This window comes from Aotus nancymaae, unplaced genomic scaffold (genome assembly GCF_030222135.1).
Source record: "Aotus nancymaae isolate 86718 unplaced genomic scaffold, 86718_ANA_hifiasm-v0.15.2.pri h1tg000040l, whole genome shotgun sequence".
NCBI lineage: Eukaryota > Metazoa > Chordata > Mammalia > Primates > Aotidae > Aotus > Aotus nancymaae.
This window is the reverse complement of record NW_026988454.1, coordinates 78775128-78790559: the sequence shown is the minus strand read 5'-3', so window position 1 is coordinate 78790559 and position 15432 is coordinate 78775128. Positions and strand designations below refer to the sequence as shown.

Below are 15432 nucleotides of genomic sequence, written 5' to 3'. Positions count from 1 at the left end.
CACTGGCACAATCTCAGCTCACTGCAACCTCTGCCTCCCGGGTTCAAGTTGTTCTCCTGCCTCAGCCTCCCGAGTAGCTGGGACTACAGGCACATGACAACATGCCCAGCTAATTTTTGTATTTTAGTAGATATGGGGTTTCACCAGGTTGTTCAGGCTGCTTGAACTTCTAACTTCGTGATCCACCTCCCTCAACCTCCCAAAGTGCTGGGATTACAGGCGTGAGCCACTGCACTTGGCCAAAAATTATAATAAAACTGGAATTGCAAGAATTTTTGGTTGTATATTTAATAATTTGCTTTTGTCAAAGATATTACAATTTGGCATTATCATAATCAAGAATCATTTATCTGGCATAAATGCTTTTATACTTAAAGTAATCTAGAGTTCAATAAAATAAAAATCTATGTAGTGGGTTAATGCTTTTTAAAATATTAACAGGTATTTTTCATTTTGGTAACTCCCTAATTTCATGTTACCTCACAATTCTTGATTCTAGAGCCAGACAGCCTGGGCTCAAATCCAGTCTCCACCACTTAGTTCTTACTGATTTTAAGGAAGTTTCTTAACCTCTGTATGCCACATTTTCACTATTCGTAAACCGGTATAATAGTAATATCTGTTGGCCAGGCTTGGTGGCTCACATCGGTAACCCTAGCATGTTGGGAGGCTGAGGTGGGAGGATCACTTGAGCCCAGGAGTTCAAGACCAGCCTGGGTAATATAGTGCAACCTTGTCTCTACAAAAAATTTAAAAATTGGCCAGATGTGGTGACCTGTGCTTGTAGTCCTGGCTACACAGCGGCTGAGCTGGGAGGATCAGTTGAGCCTGAGAAATCAAGGCTGCAATGAGTGGTGATAGTGCCACTGTGTTCTAGCCTGGGCAAAACAATGAGAACTTGTCTCAAAAAATAAAAAGTATCTGTTTAATAGAGTTATTTTGAAGGTAGACTGAGATAATACATGTAAAATTATTAGAATTGTGCTTGGCACATGGCTGTCAATATGTTATTTTTTATTTACTATTGTTATCCTAAGAGAGAGCAGTCACACCTGAAAACAAAATAGTCATTGCTTAGCTTTGCATTTTAAGATGCTTTAATTTTAATTTTATTATTATTATTATTATTTTTGATACAGAGTCTCATTCTGTCGCCCAGGCTAGAGTGCAGTGGTGCAATCTTGGCTCACTGCTACCTCTGCCTCCCGGGTTTAAATGACTCTCCTGCCTCAGCCTCCTGAGTAGCTGGGACCACAGGTGCCCACTATCACGCCAGGCTAAGTTTTGAATTTTTAGTAGAGACGTGGTTTTCTTATCTTGGCCAGGCTGGTCTTGAACTCCTGACCTCATGATCCACCTGCCTCGGCCTCCCAAAGTGCTGGGATTACAGGTGTGAGCCACCACGCTCAGCTTAAAATGCTTTTAAAAGTCTGTATTTGAAAATCTGTAAGTCAAAAGGCTGTAACAGGGCAACGTCAGAGAAAATGTTGAAGTAAGGACCTATGAGAATTCTTTCCTCCGTGAAGGCGGCAAGAAAACTGAAAATGATTGTCAGAATAAATTTTTCTCAAACTCTGAAAATTAATCAAAGGTTTTCAGCTACCCAGGGACATTTATTCAAGTAAATAATAGGGAACTTAGTAGAAGTTTCTTACTAGAAAACAGCTAAATCTCAATTAGAATAGTGAGTTTTAGAGCATTTTAACTTGCTCCATTCCCATCCTGTACTCTCCAGCCCCACGGCAGCCTGAAAAAGAGTTATCACAGTGAAAACCAGCAGTATGGTAACCACTGGAGTGGGCAGAACAGAGTTGTAGCGCCTTTAATGCCTCATTCAAAGAAAATTGTCATTATCTGACCCGTCTAATGGTTCTCTGGAAGACCTATTTACAAGACTGTTTTTATTTAATCTAACTTGGGGCTGACCCAGTGTCACTGCAAAAGACCTTTTCCCCCGAGACGGGGTTTTGTTGAAAATATTTAAACATGCCCGGCGCGGTGGCTCACGCCTGTAATCCTAGCACTTTGGGAGGCCGAGGTGGGTGGATCACCTGGGGTCAGGAGTTTAAGGCCAGCCTGGCCATCATGGTGAAACCCCATCTTTAAAAAAAAAAAAAAAAGAAAGAAAATACTTAAACATGACTGTTTAACTATTTGGCTGCCTGAGGTAATAGATAACAGTTGGGACAAACAATAGGTTAAAGGAAAAGCTTAAATGGAAAACTGGAGGAGGGAGATGTTTACAGGGATTTTGAAAAGCCCTGGTATATTTCTGGGGAATTTAGAAGGTCATGTGCATGTGTAGGGCTCTGTGCATGCTAAGAGTTTTAGAGTAGATAGCTAGGCAGGCCTGAGCAGGGCAGGAGTGGGGCTCCTACCCCACCAGGAATGTCAGGCAACCATCAGGTGATGGTCAGGTAGTTGTTGAACTGTCTCTCTAAAATAATTGGTTGCAGCCAGTGCCAGGGAAAGGCCATCTCCCGATAGACAGAAAACACCTGCAACTGGTGATCCGCAGCTTCCTGATAAGATCTTGGAGCTGGGCGAGTAGGCTCAAGCATGCGTACTAAGAGGCAAAATGGTGAAGTTTAATTGGTATATGACCTTCCTCTAGAAACACTCGACTGGTAAGGAAAAAATGCCTCAAATGAGCCTGAGCATGACTTTAGTGAAGACGCTGTGCATGCGGACCCTCCCAAATGCTCGCAGGCCACTGCACGTGCAGACAGCCCACACTAACGAAAAATCAAGGGAGAAGAAACGCAAAACCTCAGAAGCATGCTAACATAGAAACCCCAAGTCAAAGGTCAAACGGTGCACTTGGATCTCTGAAGTCTCCTGCCTGTCCTCCTTTTTTGTTCCTGCTCTAAAAGTTTTTAATAAACTTTCACTCCTGCTCTAAACCTTCCCTTGGTCTGCCTTAGGCAAGAATCGAGGTGCTGTAGATTCATATGAATTTGCTGCTGCTAACAAGAGCTATGTGTAAGCTCCGTAAAGACCTGAGAATAGCTTAAGCTGTCACCTCTGGCTGACCTTGAGGATCTATAGAAAGTGAAGCCTGAGGCAAAGTTGTCAACTCCCTGGCTAAACGTTGAAGGCATGCCCCAACATGCACAAAGAGCCCCTCAGCAAAGACTGGGAGAAGTATTGGTTCCAAAAGTTTAAGAAAATCTCTGTCCAATCACTAGATGAACACTAAGCTAATTCAGCAGACTTACCAGCCATACATAAAAAAAATACACATTTTATTTTATTGGGTTTTTTTTTTTTTGAGACAGAGTCTCACCCTTTTGCCCAGGCTGGAGTGCAGTGGCTTGATCTTGGCTCACTGCAACCTCTGCCTCCTGGGTACAAGTGATTCTCCTGCCTCAGCCTCCCGAGTAGCTGGGACTATAGGCGCATGCCACCACGCCTGGCCAATTTTTTGTACTTTTAGTAGAGATGGAGTTTCACCATGTTGGCCAGGCTAATCTCGAACTTCTGACCTCGAATGATCCACCTGCCTTGGCCTCCTAAAGTGCTGGGATTACAGGCGTGAGCCACCATGCCCGTCCTCAAGAATATACATTTTAAAAAATTAGTTCTTTAAAGTCAGTAAACAATAGCAAACAGAAACCAGCAACAACAAATCCTGAGCAGGGCAGATCATCTAATTTCCAGAGTTGCCACATTTTAAATTTATCTTTTATTTGTATTTTATATATCTAATTTAGTTGTTAAGAAATATTTCTAGACTTTCAAAGAAAAAGTATGACCCAAATACAAGAAAAAAAAGTAATCAATAGAAATGCTTCCTGAAGAAGCTCAGGCACAGAACTTACTAAAGACTTTAAATCTGCTGGGCGCGGTGGCTCACGCCTATAATCCCAGCACTTTGGGAGGCCGAGGCGGGTGGATCACAAGGTCAAGAGATCGAGACCATCCTGGTCAACATGGTGAAACCTCGTCTCTACTAAAAATGCAAAAATTAGCTGGACGTGGTGGCGTGCGCCTGTAGTCCCAGCTACTCGGGAGGCTGAGGCAGGAGAATTGCTTGAACCCAGGAGGCAGAGGTTGCAGTGAGCTGAGGTCACACCATTGGACTCCAGCCTGGGTAACAAGAGTGAAACTCCATCTCAAAAAAAAAAAAAGACTTTAAATCAGATTTTTTTTCCTGCATCCCTTGGTGGGCATAATCTAAACCACCTATTTTAAAGTATGTTCAAAGAACTATAGTAAAGTATGATAATGATGTCTCACTAAGTACAGAATATCAATAAAGAGATAGAGATTATTTTTTAAAAAGAACAAAATAGAAATTTTGGACTTTAGAGGTATAACTAAAATGAAACATTCATTAGAAGAGCTCAACAGAAGATTTGAGTGGATAGAAGAAAAAGTCAGCAAATGTGATGATCAAGTGAAATTTTTCTGTTTGATGAAGAGAAAGAAGAATAAAGAAAAATGAGCAGAGCCTTAGAAACCTGTGGAACACCATCAAGCATGCCAACATATGCATAATGGGAGTTCCAAAACGAGAGAAGTGAGAGAACTAGCCAAAAGAATGCTTGATAAAACAATGTCTAAAAACCTCCCAAATTTGATGAAGAGTCTGTAGCAGATACAATAGCCTAGGAGCCAAAGAGCTTTTATTTATTTTATTTTTTTTTTTTGAGACAGTGTCTCACTCTGTTGCCCAGGCTGGACTGTAATGGCAAATCTCTGCTCGCTGTAATCTCTGCCTCCCGGATTCAAGCAATTTTCCCATCTCAGCCTCTCCAGTAGCTGGGACTAGAGGCACACACCACCACACTCAGATAATTTTTGTATTTTTAGTAGAGACGGGGTTTCGCATATTGGTCAGGCTGGTCTCAAACTCCTGACCTCACATGATCTACCTGCGTCTACCCTCCAAAGTGCTGAAATTACAGGTATGAGCCACTACACTCTTCCATCAGAAAGCTTTTAGTTTGCAAGAGCCAGGGTTTGGAAAGAGAAACATGCCTCCTCCATCATCATTTCTTTCTTTTTTATTTCTTGAGATGGAGTCTTGCTCTGTTGCTCAGGCTGGTGTGCAATGGGGCAGTCTTGGCTCACTGCAACTGCCGCCTCCCAGGTTCAAGGAATTCTTCTGCCTCAGCCTCCTGAGTAGCTGGGACTACAGGTACCCACCATCATGCCCGGCTAATTTTTGTATTTTTAGTAGAGACGGGGTTTCACCATGTTGGCCAGGCTGGTCTTGAACTCCTGACCTCTAGTGATCCTCCTGTCTCAGCCTCCCAAAATGCTGGGATTATAGGTGAGAGCCACTGTGCCTGGCCCCTTCATCATTTCGATTTAAGACATACCATTTACACATGGTATGAAGAGGCATGCCTGACTATGCCAGATGCTTCCAGCCTGATAGAAAAGATGTAAGACTTCTTTCTGGGCTAGTCTGAAGGGCTCAGAGATAAATGGAAGAGCTAGTTGAAGAGAAAATTAGAGTTGAGATGTTACAATGGGACTTTGCACTCTACAACCCCTCTCTTCAAGATAAAAATTCTGGTTAGGCATGGATAGAAGACAGAAAATTTAGAAGTGTGAGGATTCCTCAATCCATTGGGAGCTGTGGGAAGAGTGCCCTGGGGACAGTGGTCACGATAGAGATGAAAGGACAGCACAGTGTGTTTAGGTGGAGGGTATGACCAAGTTGGCTTGCTCACTCACGTGCTGCCACCCCCACCTGCTTCCACCGAATGTGTTCCTCAGTCCATGGGGCTGGAATATGTCCAAAAATTATTTTCCATGTCTCAGCGGGACCCAGAATGAGTTCATAACTGAGGATGGGTGTGTCCATCAGAGGGTCACCATAGTGTAAAATAACGGGACCTCAGAGTAGAGGTCATAGTAGGACAATTCAGCAATGGATAGGATAAGAGATATGGCTGAATGGTGGAGGATCAGCAGTGCCATTGTGAGACAAAGAGGGAAAGACCACCCAGTCTCCAGGCAGTCCTGGAGCACCCAAGCAGCAAAGAGCATAGATTATCTAAACCTGACCTTGACCATCAACATAGCGGAGACAGAGGATGCTGCTCAAGCCACACCTCAGGAAAGCTGCTGAAGATGGAGAGAACACAGGGAACAATGCTCCCCTGATGCTAGGATGATATGTCATCCCCTGGAATTTACATTATTCTGGGAAGAAGAGGAGGGGAAAAAAAGTGAAAGAAAAATAATATTTTTTTTTTGAGATGGAATCTTGCCCAGGTTGTAGTGCAGTGTGGTATGATCTTGGCACACTTCAACCTCCACCTCCCAGTTTCAAGCAATTCTCCTGCCTCAGCCTCCTGAGTAGCTGGGATTACAGGCATGTGCCACTACCCCCAGCTAATTTTTTTTTTTTTTAAATAGAGACTGTGTTTCATCATGTTGGCCAGGCTGATCTCAAACTCCTGACCTCAAGTGATCCTCCCACCTCGTCCTCCCAAAGTGCTGGGATTACAGGCCTGAGCCACCACGCCTGGCCAGGAAGAGAATCTTAAAAGATGACATCTTTAAGATGGAGGTGACTTGAGTCCCTGAAATGGATACAACTAAGTTTTCTGTTTCAGAGACAATGATATATTGAGAACTAAATTTAATTTTAGCCATAGACAAGGAAAATTATATCCTTGCATATCTAGATTGTTGTACTCTGAAAATGCATTTCTACTGTACCTGTTTAGGTTATCTCTCATTTCATTCAAATTACACTTATTTTTATATCATATATGCATTTAATTGTGTGCTTTAGGTATTCCACAAAAAGAGAGAAATACGACCAGGCGTGGTGGCTCACGCCTGTAATCCCAGCACTTTGGGAGACCAAGCCAGACAGATCACGAGCTCAGGAGATCCAGACCATCCTGGGTAACACCGTGGAACCCTGTCTCTACTAAAAATACAAAAATTAGCTGGGCATGGTGGCGCGAGCCTGTAGTCTCAGCTACTCAGGGGGCTGAGACAGGAGAAATTGTTTGAACCTAGGAGATGGAGGTTACAGTGAGCCAAGATTGCACCACTGCACTCCAGCCTGGGCGACAGTGCAAGACTCCGTCTCAAAAAAAAAAAAAAAAAAAAAGAAAAAAAAAAGGAAAAGAAAGAGAAATATTCTTTGAATAGTAGGGGAGAGTCTACCCGCTATTCCTTTCAGGGAACATGTGAATAAGCCATTCCTTAGCTTGGCTTAGCACCCGAGGGCTTCTCATAGAGCGAAAATCTCACCAAATTGAGCACAATTCTATTTCTAAAGACACTTAATTTTTATAACCCCAAATGCACGTCAGTTATTTCATTCAGTGCTCACTCAGGAGACAGCAATCTGTTCCAACAATGGAGAAAAACCTGTCTCTGCAGAATTTCCTGAGAGAGTCTTCCTGAGGATCGTCAAGGAGAATTTGACTGTGCGTTTCTCTGTAAGTGCCAACGTTTAAATCTACCCTAAGGTAAGATAAGACTTCAAATTGTTGACTGAATATCTAGAGATATTTGAGACACATTGCCTTTAAAGAACTGACAGTGGCTTTATATTTGTGAGTTAATTTTTCTTTAATAACTTCACAGAGCAAGTTAAATTAATGTTTACTTTTCTCAAAATGTTGGGTTGGTCTCCTTAAATTAAGTACAAAGGTGGTAGTTCAATGTATTCTTTCAAGAAAGTATTAATATTTGAAGAAAAAAGATGGCCCTGTGAATTTAGTTTTATACATACTGGGGTCTCTCAAAGATGAACAAACATTTGGAGCCAACTGGAACTCGTTGCTGAGTTAAAGCATTCAGCCAGCTACACGCAGTTGCCAAGAGCTTGGGCAATGATCCTGTAATGGGAGCCACAGCAGGTGGGGTCCTGCTTCTAAGCCTCAACACATTCTAGAATATATCTGGGCATTTTTCCCTCTTACTGGTCAGGGTCAAAAAGGGGAATTCAGTAGTATTGACAAGCTTTTATTTATTTATTATTTTTTAATTTAGGAACTGCCTTTATTAAAAATGAATTTGAATTTTTTACAAAGTAAGCACATAGGCCCGGCGCGGTGGCTCATGCCTGTAATCCCAGCAATTTGGGAGTCCGAGGAGGGCGGATCAGCTGAGGTCAGAAGTTTGAGATTAGCCTGACTAACATGGTGAAAACCCGTCTATACTAAAAATACCAAAAATTAGCTAGGCGTAGTGGCGGGTGCCTGTAATCACAGCTACTCAGGAGGCTGAGACAGGAGAATGACTTGAACCTGGGGGCTGGAGGTTGCTGTGAGCCGAAATCGCCATTGCACTCCAGCCTGGGCAACATGAGCAAAACTCCATCTAAGAAAAAAATAAAAATAAAAAAAGAAAACAAAGTAAGCACATGTATGTAGTTTTATTTTATTTATTTTTTATTTTATTATTATTTTTTGAGACAAAGTCTCTCTCTGTTGCCCAGGCTGGAGTGCAGTGATGAGATCTGCACTCACTGCAATCTCTGACTCCCAGGTTTAAGCTATTCTCCTGCCTCAGCCTCCTGAGTAGCTGGGATTACAGGTGCGCACCACCATGCCCAGCTTTTTTTTTTTTTGAGACAGAGTTTCACTCTTGTTGCCCAGGCTGGAGTGCAATGGCACGATCTCAGTTCACTGCAACTTCTGCCTCCCTGGTTCAAGTGATTTTCCTGTTTCAGCCTCCTGAGTAGCTGGGATTACAGGCATGGGCCACCATGCCCAGCCAATTTTTGTATTTTTAGTAGAGACAGGGTTTCTTCATGTTGGTCAGGCTGGTCTTGAACTTCTGACCTCAGGTGATCTGCCTGCCTCAGCCTCCCAAAGTGCTGAGATTACAGACGTGAGCCACCACACCCGGCCGGAAAGTAATTTTGTCCCTGATTTTTGCTATGTTATATCTGACCTCTGTGAATGAGAAAACCAAGTGAGAAAACTATTTCTATTGTAACAATGTAAATACATAAACTTGGTAGTTTGGTACTTTTGTGGGTTTTCTTAAAACCATAAAACTGTTTTTTTTTTCTTTTTTTCCTGTGGGCACAAAAACAAAACAATGTGTTTTTAAATTGGTGAGCCACGCCTGAGTCTGACCTCACCCGCTTTGCAGGTAAAGTTTTTTTTTTAATTTTTCCTTATGTAAATGCCTCAGTCTCCAAGTCTTCCCTTGACAGTACCTATCAGTAATTCATCAGAAACTTGCTGACAGAAATAAAAATTTCTCTTCAATGTTTAGCACATTGGTAATTCAATCAATTTCCACTCTTGGAATCTGTCTGGTTCAACCTCTCCAGAAAGTCAACAACCGTCTTTTGCCTGGGTAAGGTAAGAGTGATTTTTGGCTGCAGAGGGAAGAGGAAAACAACTGGGAAGAAGGAATCCCATGCTCAGAATGTTCCTTACACAACCTGTACAGTCGCTCTGTTCTCAGCCCTACCTGTCTGCTTGTCTTTGGCATTTCCTGGTGTCTCTAATTTATAAGCCTATTAAGGTTGCTTATTATTGACTTTTTCTCTACCCTATTGAAAGTTTAGATTTACAATTTTTCCCACTGTGTTAAATCGCTTTTCTACTTATCCATCTGCATTCTAGCTTCCAAAATTTGTATTGACCTCTGTTATTTGCTTTCATTTTCTCTCTCATATTTTTTTTTCTGGGTCCTTTTTTCTCTTTTATATTTAGTGGGATTTTGACAAGGAGAGGAGTAAAATATACATGTTCAATTAGCTTTATTTAATCAGATGTCAGAACTGCTTCTTTTGGGGGCACAAGCAATGCTAACTCCCAGGATTCAGCATTCTTACACACACACATATTCCTTTTTCTTTTCTTTTCTTTTTTATCTTATCTTCTTTTTTTTTTTTTTTAAAGACAGGGTCTGAGCCAGGCATGATGGCTCACACCTGTAATCTCAGCACTTTGGGAGGCAGAGGCAGGCGGATCACCTGAGGTCAGGAGTTCAAGACCAGCCTGGCCAACATGGTGAAACCCTGTCTTAAAAAAAAAAAGAGGGAGAGAGATCCAAGATGGCTGATCACTAGCAGCTCAGGCTCATAGTTCCCAGTGAAAGCACAGAGAACGAGCGGACGCCACACTTTCAGACAAATATTTGTTGCTCACGGACCAAGAGATTCCCAGCGGAGGAGCCCCACGGGTCGCCAGGGCGACTCTTGTGGCCGGCGCGGCGGTTTTGCTGGCACCTTAGCACGGCAGTTCTTGGTGCAGAGTCCGGAGATTCCTGGGCAGAAAAGCACCATCAATCTTAACACTGCTGTTTTGGCCGGCGCAGTGGATTGCTCAGATTTCAGCGCTGGGAATCAACAAGTTGGACGTCTGCTCAGAGACCTAGTTAGAAAGTCGGTAATTACAAAGACGATAGAGGGATAAATATATAATGAAGGGAAGAAACCAGCCTAAGAAGGCAGAGAATATTCAAAATCAGAATGCCTCTCCCTCTACAGGGGATCGCAATTCCTCATCAGTAACAGAACAAGGCTTAATGGAGAACGAGTTTGTTCCAATAACAGAAGCAGGTTTCAAAAGGTGGGTGATAAGAAACTTCTGTGAATTAAAAGAACTTGTTCTAACCCAATGCAAAGAAACTAAGAACCTTGAAAAAAGGTTTGATGAAATGTTAACGAGAATGGACAATTTACAGAGGAATATAAGTGAATTGATGGAGCTGAAAAACACAACATGAGAACTTCGCGAAGTATGCACAAATTTAAACAGTCGAACTGATCAAGCAGAAGAAAGGATATCAGAAGTCGAGGACCAGCTCAGTGAAATGAAACGAGAAGACAAGATTGGAGAAAAAAGGATAAAAAGGAATGAGCAAAGTCTCCAGGAAATATGGGACTATGTGAAAAGACCTAATTTACGTTTGATAGGTGTACCTGAATGTGACGAAGAGAATGAATCCAAGTTGGAAAATACTCTTCAGGATATCATTCAGAAAAACTTTCCTAACCTGGCAAGGCAGGGTAATATTCAACTCCAGGTAATACAGAGAACACCACAAAGATATTCTTCAAGAAGACCAACCCCAAGGCACATAATCGCCAGATTTATTAGGGTTGAAATGAAGGAGAAAATACTAAGGGCAGCCAGAGAGAAAGGTCAGGTTACCCATAAAGGGAAACCTATCAGATTTACAGCAGATCTCTCAGCAGAAACCCTACAAGCCAGAAAAGAGTGGGGACCAATATTTAATATCCTTAAAGAAAAGAACTTTCAACCCAGAATTTCCTATCCAGCCAAACTAAGCTTTATAAGCGAAGGAAAAATTAAATCTTTTGCGAACAAACAAGTACTTAGAGACTTCACCACCACCAGGCCTGCTTTACAAGAGCTTCTGAAAGAAGCACTATGCATATAAAGGAACAACCAATATCAGCCTTTCCAAAAATATAACAAAAAGCAAAGAGCATCAACACAATGAAAAATTTACACCAACTAATGGGCAAAACAGCCAGCTAGCATCAAATGCCAGTATTAAACTTATATATATTCTAATTGGATAAAAAGCCAAAACCCATCGGTATGCTGCATCCAGACCCATCTCACATGCAACGATACACAAAGACTCAAAACAAAGAGAAGGAGGAAGATTTACCAACCAAACAGAGAGTAAAAATAAACAAACAAACAAAAAGCAGGAGATGCAATTCTCGCCTCTGATAAAGTAGACTTTAAAGCAACAAAGATCAAAAGAGGCAAAGAAGGACATTACATAATGGCAAAAGGATCAATGTAACAAGAAGAGCTAATGATTCTATAGATCAACCAGACAGAAAATTAACAAGGACATCCAGGACTTGAACTCAGACCCGGAACAAGTAAACTTAATAAACATATATAGAACTCTCCACTTCAAATACACAAAACATACATTACTACCTCACACCTATTCCAAAAGTGACTACATAATTGGAAGTAAATCACTCCTCAGTAATTGCATAGCATTTCATAGGTTTAAATGAAATACTGGTTGACTGCTTGTTTATTATTTTCTTCCCTTATTCCTTCCTGTCTACGTCATTAAGTATAATTATTGGTATAAAAGAGGTTTTCAATACCCATTACTAAACTGCATTCTAGCCTGGGCAAGAAAGCAATACTCCCATTCTCTCTCTCTTTCTCTTCCTTTTTCTTCCTCTTCTTCATTCTTTTTTTTCTTTCTTTCTTTCTAAAAAAAAAAAAAAAAAAAACTAAGTCTTGGTTTTTTTTTTTTTGGCCCGTTTATAAATATAATGGTTTCTTTTTACAGTGTTCATGAGGGGAAAAAAAAAAGACAGGATCTCACTCTGTCACCGAGGCTAGAGTGTAATGATGTGATCACAGCTCATTGTAGCCTCGACCTCCTGGACTCAAGCAATTCTCCCACCACAGGCTCTCGAATAGCTGGGACTATAGGCACATGCCACCATGCCTGGCTATTTTCCTTTCCTTTTTTTTTTTGATAGAGACAGAGTCTCAATACGTTGCCTAGGCTGGTCTTGAACTCAAGCAATCCTCCCCGCTAGGCCTCTTGGAGTGCTGGAATTACAGGTGTGAGCCACCATGCCCAGCCCCATACATTAGTATTTCTGGTCTGAATCACCTTGACTTGAATTGATTAAGTATAATAGTTTTGAACACTTCTTCTTCTTTTTTGTTTTTTTTGAGATAGAGTCTCACTCTGTTGCCCAGGCTGGAGTGCAGTGGCGTGATCTTGGCTCACTGCAACCTCTGCCTCCTGGGTTCTCCTGCCTCAGCCTCCCAAGTAGCTGTGATTACAGGCACCTGCCACCACACCCAGCTACTTTTTGTATTTTAATAGAGACAGGGTTTCACCATGTTAGTCAGGCTGGTCTTGAACTCCCAACGTCAAATGATCCACCCGCCTCAGCCTCCCAAAGTGCTGGGATTATAGGCATGAGTCACCGTGCCCGGCCTTTGAACACTTCTTGTGTGCATCTTACATTCCTTTTGGTGTCCTCTTACTCTAGCCACTGCTTTAGTAGGTTTAGTTAGACTAGCTGCATGCATTCTTATTCTGATAGTGCCTTTGCCTCTGGTTCCTGCCCTAGAGCTTCTCTAACACTGATTGGTGGTATCCACAGAATTTCTGGACATTCATGCAAACAAGAAGTTCAAGGGAGTTAATATTCATGAGGTCATCTCTGACCAGTTGGGGATGGAAGCCAATAAACAAAAGCTTCCATCTTTTTTACCTGGCAAACAGTTCTGAGATGCATCTCGGGAGGTCTCACCCTCTTGCTCCCCAATCCTGCTCACTGGGACCACTTCCCAAATAACTACCTGCACCCAGACTTTGTTTTGGGTTCAACTCTCAGGCAAACCTGGGGTAAGAGTATCAGAAATGACACTAGAAAGCAAGCTGTCATCATGGGAATTTAGAGCTGGGTCACTCACTGGTTCAGATGGCAATAAGAACCTCATTGTAGGTAGTATGTGGATGGTGATAAATCCTGGCATGTGATCGCATCAGAAAATTGGGATGAGAGATCAGTGGAAGGAGAAGCACTAAGTTACATGGTTGTTATGCACTTGAATGGTACAGGAGCAATGATAATTATAAAGACTGTGATGTTGTGTGGCTTTTTTGGATTGCTTTGGAGACCTTCAGAAAAGAATAACACAGGTGTGAGACAGAAGACCTCCATGGTAGAATTTAAGGACACTCTTTCTTCTGTAGTTGCAGGGAAGACTGCTGAATATTAGGACTAGGATTTAACTGTAAGGGAGGCAGAATTGCAACTTTGGCAGTTCCGCCTGCAGCTTTGGCAGGTTTCTTATGTCAAAGTCAGGATTCTGATAGGAAACAAGTGAACTCTGAGATCTAGGATAGGACTATTTGGGTGGCCAAGCCTGAGACTCTGGAATCTTTCAAATCAGGCACACACACAAAAAAAGTTCCCCTTTCTCATTGCTGAGGAGAAGAGCCTCCACTTGCTTGGAGACTATGCACTGAGCTTACCTGAGGCAGGTGCCTCTGTTCTCCTCAAGAGCCACCCCTGCTACCTCTCATTGCCTGTGGGTCACTAACAAGGGTCAGGTGTCAGCACAGCTCAAACAGGGATGCAGAGTTCTTGCTCCAGGAGATAAATATGCACTGGAGGAATTGCTGGATCTGATTAATATGTATGAGCAGGGACTAGGGGAACATGAGAGAGTAAATCTTGAGGGAATTGGGCCATGGAGAGTAGAATATAAGTCTGGGTAGGGTAGGGTTTACTGGGAACTCAAAAACTTGGGATTCAATGTTATATGAAGGACGTGTAAGGTCATTTTTTTTTTTTTTTAACATTTTAAGACTAACTTTAATCTCAAAATCACATATGCATATACGTAGTTCCTTTTTGTTGACTTCACTTAAACTTAAATGCATGGTTTGTTAAAGACTGTAAACAAATATTTACCATGTCTGTTACATGTAACACAAGAACAGCTTTTAACAGAAATTCATCAACTCCCCCCAACATTTTTTATTATAAATACAGGTATCAAAAGAATCCTGAACATATTTTTGATACTACTAGTAGTCGGCACCCACACCGCTTCCAAAATCAACACATTTGTGACAATATTCATTGTACCTGCTACGTTTTAAATAATTTCAACTGCAGCTCTTTCACTAAGCAAGATGGATAAAGCATGCCATTTCTGTTTTCTTTCTTGAGATTTTAACTTTTTAGAAACACACATGCTTCCATTGCCATCTGACACTTCTCCACACGCTTTCATCTTGTAAACCTGAATTCTATTTCGAGTACTCCAGGTTTATGTTTAAATGACAGTGCTTTAACGAGAGAAAAAAAATTGTGCTGCATTTTTCCTCCTGTTACCTAAAAACATAATGGGTGTACATAAATATATTCTTACAAATGTCCAGGTCATGTTTACCAGCTGGAATTCTTTTACTTAATGTGTGGGTATTTTGCACTGTGATATTTAATCAAGACATTAACATGAGTAGAAGGTTGTTGATTTAAGACAAGTTTGAGATCCACTAAAATTAATTGTTGTATGTTTGTCCTTCTGGTGGCTGTGGAAGCTTCATATTTTCTTTGGACATCATTAGACGTCTTGGCTCTTGAAGTACAACTTTAATGCTATATGAATTTTGCCATTTTGCTAACACTGGTATGCTCCGGGCATCCACCATCCCACTTGAATTATTTACTCCATTCATATTAATTTTTGTTACAAATCTAACTGACGGAGGAGCTTCGGGGTATTTAGGTCCACATTCTACTTTCAGGCTATATATTCTGTTTTCATAATTTGTCCTTGGTGGCCCAATAATCATGACTGTCCGCCTTGTAAGTGTCATATCTTCATCATCTTCAAGGCCCTAGCTAACCGTACCATCGCCTACTCCTTTTTGTCCTTCTTCAAGTTCTTCCAACAAGCGAAAATTACGGAAAACTTTAACTCCTGTGGAGACCGCCAT

General features: G+C 41.7%; 1 pseudogene; it reads right to left on the bottom strand.

Moving 5' to 3' along the window:
• Positions 1-14855: 14855 nt before the first annotated feature.
• On the bottom strand, positions 14856-15432 carry LOC105711491 (ubiquitin-conjugating enzyme E2 variant 2-like; annotated as a pseudogene).